The 11,279-nt window shown below is 38.4% G+C and overlaps 1 long non-coding RNA gene across 1 annotated transcript; it reads right to left on the bottom strand.

The window, feature by feature from the left end:
* Positions 1 to 4,493: 4,493 nt before the first annotated feature.
* On the bottom strand, positions 4,494 to 8,550 carry LOC144457734 (uncharacterized). The gene is made up of 2 exons (XR_013487193.1): positions 8,402 to 8,550; positions 4,494 to 5,246 (listed from the first exon to the last, which is right to left on the bottom strand). It is a non-coding gene; the product is annotated as an uncharacterized LOC144457734 (long non-coding RNA).
* Positions 8,551 to 11,279: the final 2,729 nt, after the last annotated feature.

The following is an 11,279-nucleotide window of genomic DNA, read 5'->3' as shown; positions in this document are numbered from 1 at the left end:
CAGGTTTTCATGGTACTGCAGTTTGATGCCTTCCCTGACCCCTTCTTCTATGTATGTTACTGAACCTCCTTGCAAGTTGGTGAGGGAGGATGTAGGGATGTACTTAGAGAGGCATTTTCCCCAAGCTGAGGACTTTATTTGCCATGGGACAGATAAGATCATGGCTTTTTAAAAATGTTTTTGTACAAAATTTTAAAGATATGTGAACACCAAAAGCAAAAAGAAAAAAACCAGACCATCCAGAATTAGGCGTCATCCAGAACAAGGGTCTAAGATAGATTTCATGGAGCAAATAAAATTTTTACAGGCTTTTAGAAAATTATGCCAATATGATGAGTGTTTATTAAACACCATGTGTCAGTAGATTTAATACAGTGCCATGGAATAGATAAAGTGCTAGGTCTGGGATTAGGAAGATCTAATACTTCCTACCTATGTGACCCTAGGCAAGTCACTTATACTCTATGTGCTTTGGACACTTCTTTACAATCTAGTTTGTAGTCTTCTATCTTTGTTAATGGAAACTATTCCTACATTTGAGGTGATACAGAGCTTTTCTTTTTTTTTTTTGTTACTGTACGTGGAAGGTGCTGCACTAGGTATTGAACATACAAAGATTTTTTTAAAAATGACAGTCAAAGAGCTTACATTCTACTGATAAGGCTCTTTCTATGCCACCAAGGAAAATAAATTTGAAAAGGTAAGTACTGAACTGGGAGTGCTTATTTCAGATAGTCTGAAAGATATAAGGAACCTATTTTGTAATAAGAACAGTTGCCTGTACATTCCTGTCTTGTATCCACACACATACACACACACACACACACACACACACACACACACACATACACACACCACTTTTTGGTGATCTATTCTCTGCATCATGAGATGGATTTAATGTGGCATATCTAAGCTATAATAAGACACATGTGTTCACTTGAAGAAAAAAAAAAGCAATGGGATTCAGAGGCAGCGATCAAATAGTCCCGAAGCAGAGGAACTTTTAAATGGGGAGCTCCCTTCTTAATCTAAATAGATTTTATTTTCATCCTTAAACTGGCTAGGGCAAATGTCAAGGCAGGGTGAGGCAGAGCTGTGATATGCTATTAGAGCCCTAGTGTTGTAGCCTCATTCCCATCATTCCCTATTCGCCAAGCCCACATTTCCTACATTCCCATGGGGCCTATGCCCATTTTCTCTTGTTTCCCCAGGGATGGAGAGGTGCTGAGGGTCACATAGTTTTATCCGCAGCTGCTGGAGTGTCCCTCAGAGAATAGGAATCAGTGGCTACATGGTGGGAGACATCCTGTTCAGCATTCCCGCTATGTCCTGCTGCAGTCCAGTTTTGGTTCTGTTAAATGTAAGGCTCTTGCAGTTTCCTGGGATTTACTTTGTAAATTTAAACATGCTAAAATCTAAAAATGTACCTGTTCAGTGGATATATCTTGCTATTTGTCTCTACACAATTAAAGCATGTGTATGTATTTGTGTATATAGCCATGTAGCTAGAAGAAATCTGCTAGTCTACTCCGTCTCCTGCTTCTAACCTATTTAAAATGGATGACCATTCATCTTTTTTATTTTTAAGTGGGATATAGTTGATGAAACATCAGTATTCACTGAGCAGGTATTACAGGTAATGCTACATCATGCTTTTTCAGATGGCTGGGCAAGGAGATTATCACTAACCCAGGTTTAATATTGATCTAAGGATATTATGGAATATGACTCAAGATTATTAAAATATGGAAAATACAGAAATCTCTATGGTTCACCACACCCATACCTTAAGGTCTATAGGATAAGGTTTGTCTGGTGGCCTAGAAAGCCCAAGTTATCATTCCTAAGTGTTTAATCCTTTTTTGAGAGCCTTGCACTTGCTCAGGGCTTATCTGATCCTATTTTCTTTTCTCTCAAACTGAACCTGGGTCCTATGTTGGGTGAGGATAAAGTTCTGTTAGAATTGCCCTTGCAGTGGCAGGGAACCATTGGAAAATTTTGGTGTGTCATATGCAGAAATACCTAGAGTTTTTTTTCCAGGTCTTTGGTTGGATTCAAGAATCTCTGGAGAATATTTGAGTACCCTATGCTGTTGCAGGGACCCAGAGGAAGTAGGTTGAGAAAGGGCATTTTGAGTACCAAGACAGGTCCTTATTAGGGACTAAGAAAGCAATAATCTCTGATAAACTTTGTAAAAGAACCTTTGTTGAATTTACATAACTCTGTTTTGAAGAGGGAGGGGGAAGCGAATATGATTTTCACCTATCCATGTGGAACTCTATGAGATTGTGCCACACTGACCATTTTGAGACTCTTTTCTGAAAGGCATTAGAGAGATAGTACTTTCCATGGAAACTCCAAGGACTATTCTGGATGGGAGATACGGACAATATGTTAAAAATTCATGCTGATTCAGTAAGAAGAGCAACTTCTTAAATTGGGAAGGAGGGGGCAGAGTATATTGGAGAGAATGGCTAATGATGTTTCAGTTCTTCTTTTGAGATTCTCAAGGTTAAGTGATTTTCCCCAGGTCACGCAACTAGTAAGTGTCTGGGGTCAGATTTGAACTCAGTTCCTCCTGATTTTAGGGACAATGCTTTATCTACTTCACCACCCAGCTGCCCTGGTAATAGGAATAGGTAAACGATATCCAGTCAGTCAGTACCTCATGCAAATAAGCAGCAACTTATCAATAATACATCATTTAAAAACAATCACAATGATACTGTAATCCTATAGCGGGTCCATCCAAGAAGAAGAAATTCCCAAGGATGGGAAAGTAAAAAAAAAAAAAGCCAAAAATTGAATTAGAGAAAAGATTCTAGCAAAAGAACCAAAAAATATTTAAAAATTGGAATCTGGAATAAGAAAAAAAAATTCCTGGAAAAAAATTCAGCAAAACTGAAATTAAAATTCAGCTCAATATTCAGGATAATGATTTTTTTTAAATCTTCCAGGATTCTGAATATCTTCAATTGTGACACCTGAGTCACTGAAGAAGTTCTGATTAAAAGGAAAAATAAAACAATAAGAAAAAGGGGGAAAAGGAAAAAAAATTCAAAATATCCTAGATGTGCTCCCCATCCCAACCCCTCTCCCCCTGCCCCCAATCCCCACCATATGACATACTTGGTACAGAATAAATGTGTACTGGGTAGGTAACACTTGAAGTACTATGCCAGCAGTTCAGATCACACTCAGCTTGTGGCCTACACTCTGTGATTCTACAAAAAAATCAAGCTATCACATGATTAATTAATTAACAATTGAACAAGACACCCTGCCTCCTAGCCACTAGGCCCTCTCTAGCTCACCAAGGGTCACCCAACTGCTGCATCAAACTGTGTCCCTTCAGATAGCTTGATAAGAATCATAATGTTGTTGTTCAGTTGTTTTTCACTTGTGTCCAACTCTTTGTGACCCCATTTGGGATTTTCTTGGCAAAGATAGTGGAGTGGTTTGCCATTTCCTTCTCCAGCTCATTTTACAGATGAGGAAACTGAGGCAAACAGGGTTAAATGACTTTCCCAGGGTCACATAGCTAGTAAGGACTGAGGCCAGATTTAAACTCAGGAAGATGAATCTTCCTGACTCCAGCCCTGGCACTTTATCTACTTTGCCAGGTATATTCCCTATGGCAAGGGGCACGGCCAGGAAAAGGTAGAATTGGGAGATGGAATGTCTTGTTACAGGACAAGTAGTACTTTGCCAATCATCATACATTTAGTAAATGTCTGAGGCAGGATTAAAACTCAGATCTTCCTGCTATCATGTACAAAGTTCTAACCATTAAGCCACCTCATTGCCCGAGGTTCAACAGTGGTCTAAGGGCAATGAGAAATATGACTCAGTATTATTAACATATGGAAATCTCTATGACTCACCACACCCACACCTCATATCTGGGAAATTTCCTGCTCATTGTCAAGCCACCATCATATCCATAAGATACAAGCAAATGACATTCTATATAACCATACAGTTTATTAAACATTGTAAGAATTGTATAGAAACTGTTGTTTCTATGTGTTATGGTGGTTTTATGCTGGGCTGGGAAACAGAGTTGTCAGAGCTATTAATCATTCCTTCCAACTTGCCCTGCCAAGCTTGTATAGATAATGCTACTTCTCCCTGGCTCAATCTTTGTCTTTTCCTCTCCAGAGGAGTGGTTTTCCTTTTAAAACTAGGCCACAGAAAAACTATGAAGGAAAGTAGTGAAGGCCCCACCTCTAATACCAGCCCAGCTAGTCAGAGCCCCACCAGCCAAACTGCTGACTCATTCATTGTCTAAAGAGAGGTCCCAGAACAAGTGTTCCTTCTGCCTTTGGAAATTGTAAAAAATAAATTAATAATTCTCTTTCTTACAGTTCCAATTCCCTCAACCAAAGAATTGCTCTGGCAAAACACTGTGGCCCTAAATCTGTCTCTTTCTCCTTCCTGGGAGGTGTCTCCCTTATCATTCTCTGTTACATTGAAGCAAAAAGCCACATAGGTTGGGAATACAACAGTTAATCATGTTTATCATGTTTATCATACTACAAAGATAATGTAAAAAGCGAGGTAAATGATCTTGTAGCATTGATTTGGCATTGGCATAGAGATTATGGCTCTGAAAGGAATATCTATCTGATGGTTAAGTACAATCCCTAATGAGAATTTCCTCCTTCCTTAATGCCCTAAAGAGTTGCCTTGACCATCTTACTAATTAACTGGCTTCTCCTATACTAAGTATTAGGGACTGGGGTAATGATTTCTTAGGGGAGAGAGATAAGCACACCTATATGGACAACAAGTTTGCTGGCACCAGGTCCCATTTTCTCCCTATTATCCCTTCGTGGTGGAGATGCCAAATGGGGCACTCTATGAAGCATTTTTTTTCATAATCAACAGACAAAAATCAAAATGGAGTTTTGCTTTCTTTTCTTTCATTAAATTGTATGAAAGCTTTGGTCTATTGTGGAGAATCATTAAGTAAAGCATACCTTTTTCCCCACTAAACTCTCTTCAAAGATCCTCTCTATGTATGAGTAGCTGGTTTTCATAAGGTTTCATATAGATGATTTAGGAAGAACAAAAGGTTGGTAATCAACTTTCTTTTTGGAGGGGTGGTTGCCTTTTTCTGCTTATTAATAAAGTCAAAGTTTTTTTTAATGTCTTTGATATCTTCTCCTCCTTCATGAATTGATCTCTCAAGATCTTTATAATCACAGTCAGTCCTCAACGGAGCAAATGTTGATGAATTAAACCTATGAGAAATAGGGGGTTAGGTTCCAAGGACCACCAAAGACTGTAATCTTTTGCTAGAGACTGCTGAAAGTATACTTTTCTGTAAACAATTCTTTATAACAAAACATTAATCCTGATAATATGTACTTTTCCAAATACAGTAACCATGACATAACCCATAAAATGCAAAATAAAATTGCTAACATGCACACCATTTTTTCTTGCTAATAATCCCTAGAATTCTATGACCTTTTGGGTTAACATCTAAAAAAAACATTTGAGAGGTTACTTTTGCAATTTCTGGAGTGGATTCACTAACGTTTTTACAAATACTTTCCTCTTCAATTTGTTAACACCAAACTTGCAGCCACAGATGACATTGGCTGCAGACATTCAGGCATGAAGCTTATCTAACAGCTTTATTTTCTCACTAAGCCACATCACTGACTTTGCCCACTTGGGCTTTAAAGCCCAAAGGACTTGTACTAACTTTTGGGGCATAATTGAAACCCAAAACTTGAGTTTTAATGGCAAACAATGAAAATATGCATTGAATGCATGGTGAACTCTTAAACTTAATGGTAGGATGAACAAGACCAGTCAATTGCCTACTAGAATAAGAGCTGTTCCACAGACTTGCATGTATTGTGCCTCTCATTTTTTTCTCTGTTGTGCACAACCAGGACTATGCATGGCTGCTGAAAGGAAAGTGAAAATGAGGTTACTAATAAAATCAGTGAATGCTTGAAGTCAAGAAATTTAAATGTGGCAATGCTGAGGATTGACTGTGTCACTTCTAACACAGATCTCCCCTATATACACTTGGTCTAATCCAAATGCTTTTTCCTTCTTTGTTCTCTTTAGAGCCATTTCTATGACATCCAAAAACATATCTTGGACAGTGATGATATATTCCAAGAGTGGTGGCTTTATTCTCTTTGATGGCACAAAAAATTTGTTAAAAAATCTATTTTCAATGGGAAGACTTCTGTGAATTGATGAAGAGTGAAATAAGCAGATCCAGGAAAACACATATACACAATGACTACAACAATGTAAATATGGAACAAAAAATCCCAAATTGAACAATCCATATCTTTAATGGCCATGAAGCTTAGTCCTAGAGAAGAATTGTGGAAATTCCCTTCCTTTTCTTTTCTTTTCTTGCAGAGGTGATTCACTCCTCATACCTTTGAAATCTGTCTTTCAAGCTCATCAGTTAACTAAAACTGCTTTTTCCAAAATTACTAATGATCTCTTAATTGCCAGGTCTGATGGTCTTTGCTCAGTCCTCATGCTTCCTGACCTATTGGCTGCATCTGACACTGCTAGCCACCCTCTTCTTCTAGATATGCTCTCCTCTCTCGGTTTTTGTGATATTACTCCTTTCTGGTTCTCTTCCTAGCTAACTGACTGCTCCTTCTAGGTCTCCTTGGCTGGCTTATCATCCATATCATGCTCCCTAACTGTGGGTTCTACCTAAGTCTCTGTCCTAGGCTCTCCTTTCTTTTCCCTGTACATTTTCTGTCTTGATAACTTCATTAGTTCTCATAGGTTCAACTTTTTCTTTTCTTTTCTTTCTTTCTTTTTTTTTTTTTTTGCACAGGACTCCCAGATCTATATATTCAGTCTCCCTTGAGCTTTGGTCCCACATCACCATTTACCTATTGGACATTTTACCTTGAATGTCTTAGAGATATCTCATATTCAACATGTCCAAAACTGACCTCATCTTTCCCCCCAACTCCTCTGCTTTTCTAAACTTCCCAGTTTCTGTCAAAAGCAATGGCATCCTTGCAGTTTCCCAGGTTTATAATCTCAGCATTGTCCTGGATTCTTCACTCTTCCCCTTCACACTTCCATTGTCAAGTCTTGAATAAATCTCAACATGAGTTGAGAAATAAAATCTCTTTAACTGAGATAACAGGGTAGCAAAACTGCCACCCTGGAGGATGTCCCATAAGGGAAGAGCAAAATGGATTTCCCAACTCCAAGACCCACTCAAAAGGTTCTTCTACCTTTAGAAGGAGAGGGGGAAGAGGCAGTATGAGGTAGCAAGCTCTGGTCATGAGACCCCACTGGCCCTTGGTAATCTGGGCAAGGAAAGCCACTTCATTCTGGCTGTTTTGCCCTTCATGCCATGAATCCTAATGGAAAGGGTCAAGGACATTAGAAGCTGAGATCCAGTGTAAGCTAGGTTCCTTTACAAGGTAGAATCTCTGGGTGGGGAGACTTAGGGTGTGGTTCACCTCAACCTAACCAAGAGTAAATATCTTATGAGTAGGAATATAAAAACAATATTGAAATTCTGACATTATTAGGATCATTAAGGGAGTGTCAGGTAATATTTGGTATTAACAATTTTCCTTCCTTATGTTAACAGTTTTGTCACCATATATACATCAGTTGACACATCTTGTTTCTATCTGCACAGCATCTCTCAAGTACTATCCCTTCTTACCATTTAATCAGGCACTATATTGGTTCAGGCCCTCAACTACTCTCACCCAAATTATTGCAACAGCTTCCTAATTAGTTTCTTTGTTTCAAGTCTCTCACCACTCAAGTCCATGCTATGCACCGCTGCCAAAATAATTTTCTTCAGTGCAGATCTGACCACGTGATTCCCCTATTCAACCGACTCAAGTGACTTCCTTTTTCCTCTGCTTAGCTTTCAAAGCCTGACACAACCTAGCCCCAACCTATCTTTCCAGCCCCATTAGAAACTACCTCCTGTACTTTCAGATCTAGTCAAGCTGCCCTTCTTTACGCTTCATGTAGGATGTTCCATCTCCTGTCTGTTCCTTTTCATGGGCCATCTCACATGCCTGGAATTCACTCCCTCCTTACATCCACCTCATAGAATTCCTCTCTTCCTTCAGGATGCAGCTGAAATGCCATCTTCTCTACTAAGCTTTTACTGGAGCCCTCCTATTGCCACACTTGATTGGTGTCGGTTTTGCTGAACTGCCTCTCTCTCTTTTTCTTTCTTTTTCTTTTATTTCTTATTGTAGTTATGTCACTCCTGGGTACAGGATATATTTGGAAATAAAGATGATATAAAAACAAAAGATATTAATAAAAATTTTTTTAAATCTTTGAAGAAAAAGATCCCCCCCCTCATTTTTTGTCTTCCATTTTTGTCCTTAAATTCTGTAGGAATAACTTTACTTACCTGGATCTCTTGCCAAGTTTTGTTTTCCCTCATGTAATGAGGGACAACAACTGAGAATGGCCAAAAAGGCCCAATCCTTGCAGTATGAGCAATATGGTCTTCTTTGTATCAACCCAAAAGGAGGCTACATGAGCCTTCTTCCAGAAATATGTGATGACATGTAATAGAAGGACTCATTTCCTGCTTCAGAGTATATTTAGGTATTTTCTGCTTCCTGTCAGCTTACTGGATGGTGAAGGAAGAAACACTTTTTAATTGGCTAATAATCCAGAATTGAATGTGTGTATAAAAAATGTGAATAGATTAAATCTTCCTCTTCAGACAAGAGGTGTTTGCTGCAAATTTCCAGGAAAGAAGTAGCAGGTGCTGCTACCAAGTGATTTATCCTCCCACCCTGGTGGCCTTATGACTCCTGGAGCCCATGACCCCCTCTGTCTCAACTGTCATTCGTGTTTCTTCTTTCCTGATCTTAGGTGAATAAAGTATTGGAGACGGAATGAACCAGGTTATGACCTTGTGAGCTTTAAAAGATCGAAGGAGTCATGGGAGGTTCAGTAACTAGTGTCCACAGAAAAGCTGGCTTGTAACCACAGGAGCTGAGCTTGGTGAGGAGCCAGGTGGAGCCACCTGCTTGACCCAACCCAGCAGTGAATCAACTTGGCATCTGAGACACTGTGCCCAGCACATTAAGAAGCTACTCTCCCATTAGCTACACCACTTCCAGAAACAAACTTGGTGAAAAGAATGCTTTGTAGCAACATTTTAAGTTCCTGCCCATTCTTCCATGGACCAAGTGGAAAAAATAGAGGAAATAATAATAATAATAAAGGAAAGAATATGCCCTAGTTTGTTTGTTTTTTTGAGAGGGGGCTGATTTTGTACTCAGTATTTTACCATAACTTCTCCATAAATAACCCTTTGTAAAAGCTAATTGATGTTAATTGGTTAAATTGATATTGAAAGGAAGGCAGTTGGGGAAATATTAACTGGCAATTGATACTGGAGGGAATATACTGAAATACTAAATAGGAAATCAAAATTACAAGGACTAAAAAAAAAAGATACCCCAACCCTTGCGGGTTATCTCTAAAATCTTAAGGGGAACCACAGCCTGGGGACTCAGCTTGCAAATGTGAATGCAGAATGGGGAAAGTGAAACCAGTGACTGTAAGTGCCAAGTGGGTTTTACTCTTCACTGTTTCTCTCTGTTTTGTAAAGTTCAGAATTTTCCATTGTTCTTCCCAGTAAGATTTTACAAACAAGTTGGTATTCTAAATTGCCTTTGACTACTATATCTCTCTGGTTGGCAAGTAAGTCTAGTATTTGTTATTTAAGGTGGGGTTTTTTTTGGCTGTTTTTACTCTTATGACAATTGATTTACATTGGTTAATCTTATTGTGAAATTACTTTATTCAGTGTCTATGTCCTTTCTTCTAACCATTATCCATTTTTCATTACCAATAGATTGCTTCAGTAATTCAGGATTGAGTTCTTTCAGGTAAATTCCTTTAAAAAGTTTTTATTAGTATATTTTACATCATTTAGTTTCCTCTGTATTGGTTCCCCCCCCCCATAACAAAGGAATTTTTTTGGAAAAAGAAAATAAGGGATTTTTTTGGTCTATGTTTTCTTTTACAACATGACTGCTATGGATAAGTTTTACATGACTACACATGTATAACCTATATTGGACTGCTTGCCTTCTCAATGAGGAAGGGTGGGGAGAGAGGAAGTGAGAGAATTTGGAACTCAAAAGTTTTAAAATCAAATGTTTAAAATTGTTTTTACATGTAACTGGAGAAAAATAAAATACTAAATAAATAGTTTTTAAAAAATTTTAAACTATTATAAAAAAGAAAAAGAAGAGAAAAAAAGCCAGCAAAGTTAACCAATATGTTGAAAAAAATCTGGCATTGATTGCTTGCATTCCATTTCTCATCTTTATTCTTCCTTATATCTTTGTACTAATTTTGATCTTTGTGCTAATGTTACTGGTCTGACTGTACTAAGACAGATGATTTAGGAATATCTCCCACATCAAGAACAAGTCACTTCCTATCTCTGAAGATATAATCAATTTCTTTTCTTTTCTTTCTTTCTCTTTCTTTCTTTCTTTCTTTCTTTTTTTTTTTTTGGTGAGGCAGTTGGGGTTACGTGACTTGCCCAGAGTCACACAGCTAGTGAGTGTTATGTGTCTGAGGCTGGATTTGAACTCAGGTCCTCCTGACTACTCCAAGGCTGGGGCTCTATCCATTGCCCCACTAGCTGCCCCCATCAATTTCAGATGTTATTTGGTACTTACCATATCCAATGCCTACTGATTCTCAAAGGCCAAAGAAATTATTCACAATACACAGGTGAAGGCTTCTATGTCAACTACAAGTCTTTGGCCTCTCTTTCCTTCTTTCTTTCTTTCTTTTTTTTTTTTAAGGCAATTGGGGTTAAGTGACTTGCCCAGGGTCACACAGCTAGTAAGTGTCAAGTGTTTTGTCTGAGGCCAGATTTGACTGGTCCTCCTGACTCCAGGCTGGTGTTCTATCCACTGCGCCACCTAGCTGCCCCTTCATTCCTTATTTCTGACTCCTGTTTTCCAATTTGCACACTATCTTCGTCTGTTTCCACTTTTTCATTAAAGTCACTGAGTATCAAAGAATATGGTGATTTAACTTGGAGGATCTTATCAAATTCTCCATAGAATCTCTCCTCCTCTTCATCCTTTGCAACAGATGGCCATGCATAACCTATATATATACATTTTTTCACGACAGACTTTTTACAAAGGCTTATTGTGGGCACTGCGATGGGAGATGACCAAATGACCTGTGAAATGATGTCTCTTTTTGCCTTTGAGTGCACAATGAAACCAATTCTACCAGTT

The sequence above is a fragment of the Phascolarctos cinereus genome, unplaced genomic scaffold (assembly GCF_003287225.1).
Source record: "Phascolarctos cinereus isolate Bilbo 61053 unplaced genomic scaffold, phaCin_HiC Scaffold_5;HRSCAF=322, whole genome shotgun sequence".
In the NCBI taxonomy this organism is placed as follows: domain Eukaryota; kingdom Metazoa; phylum Chordata; class Mammalia; order Diprotodontia; family Phascolarctidae; genus Phascolarctos; species Phascolarctos cinereus.
The sequence above is the reverse complement of the archived record's forward strand: the minus strand, read 5'-3'. Positions and strand labels throughout refer to the sequence as shown.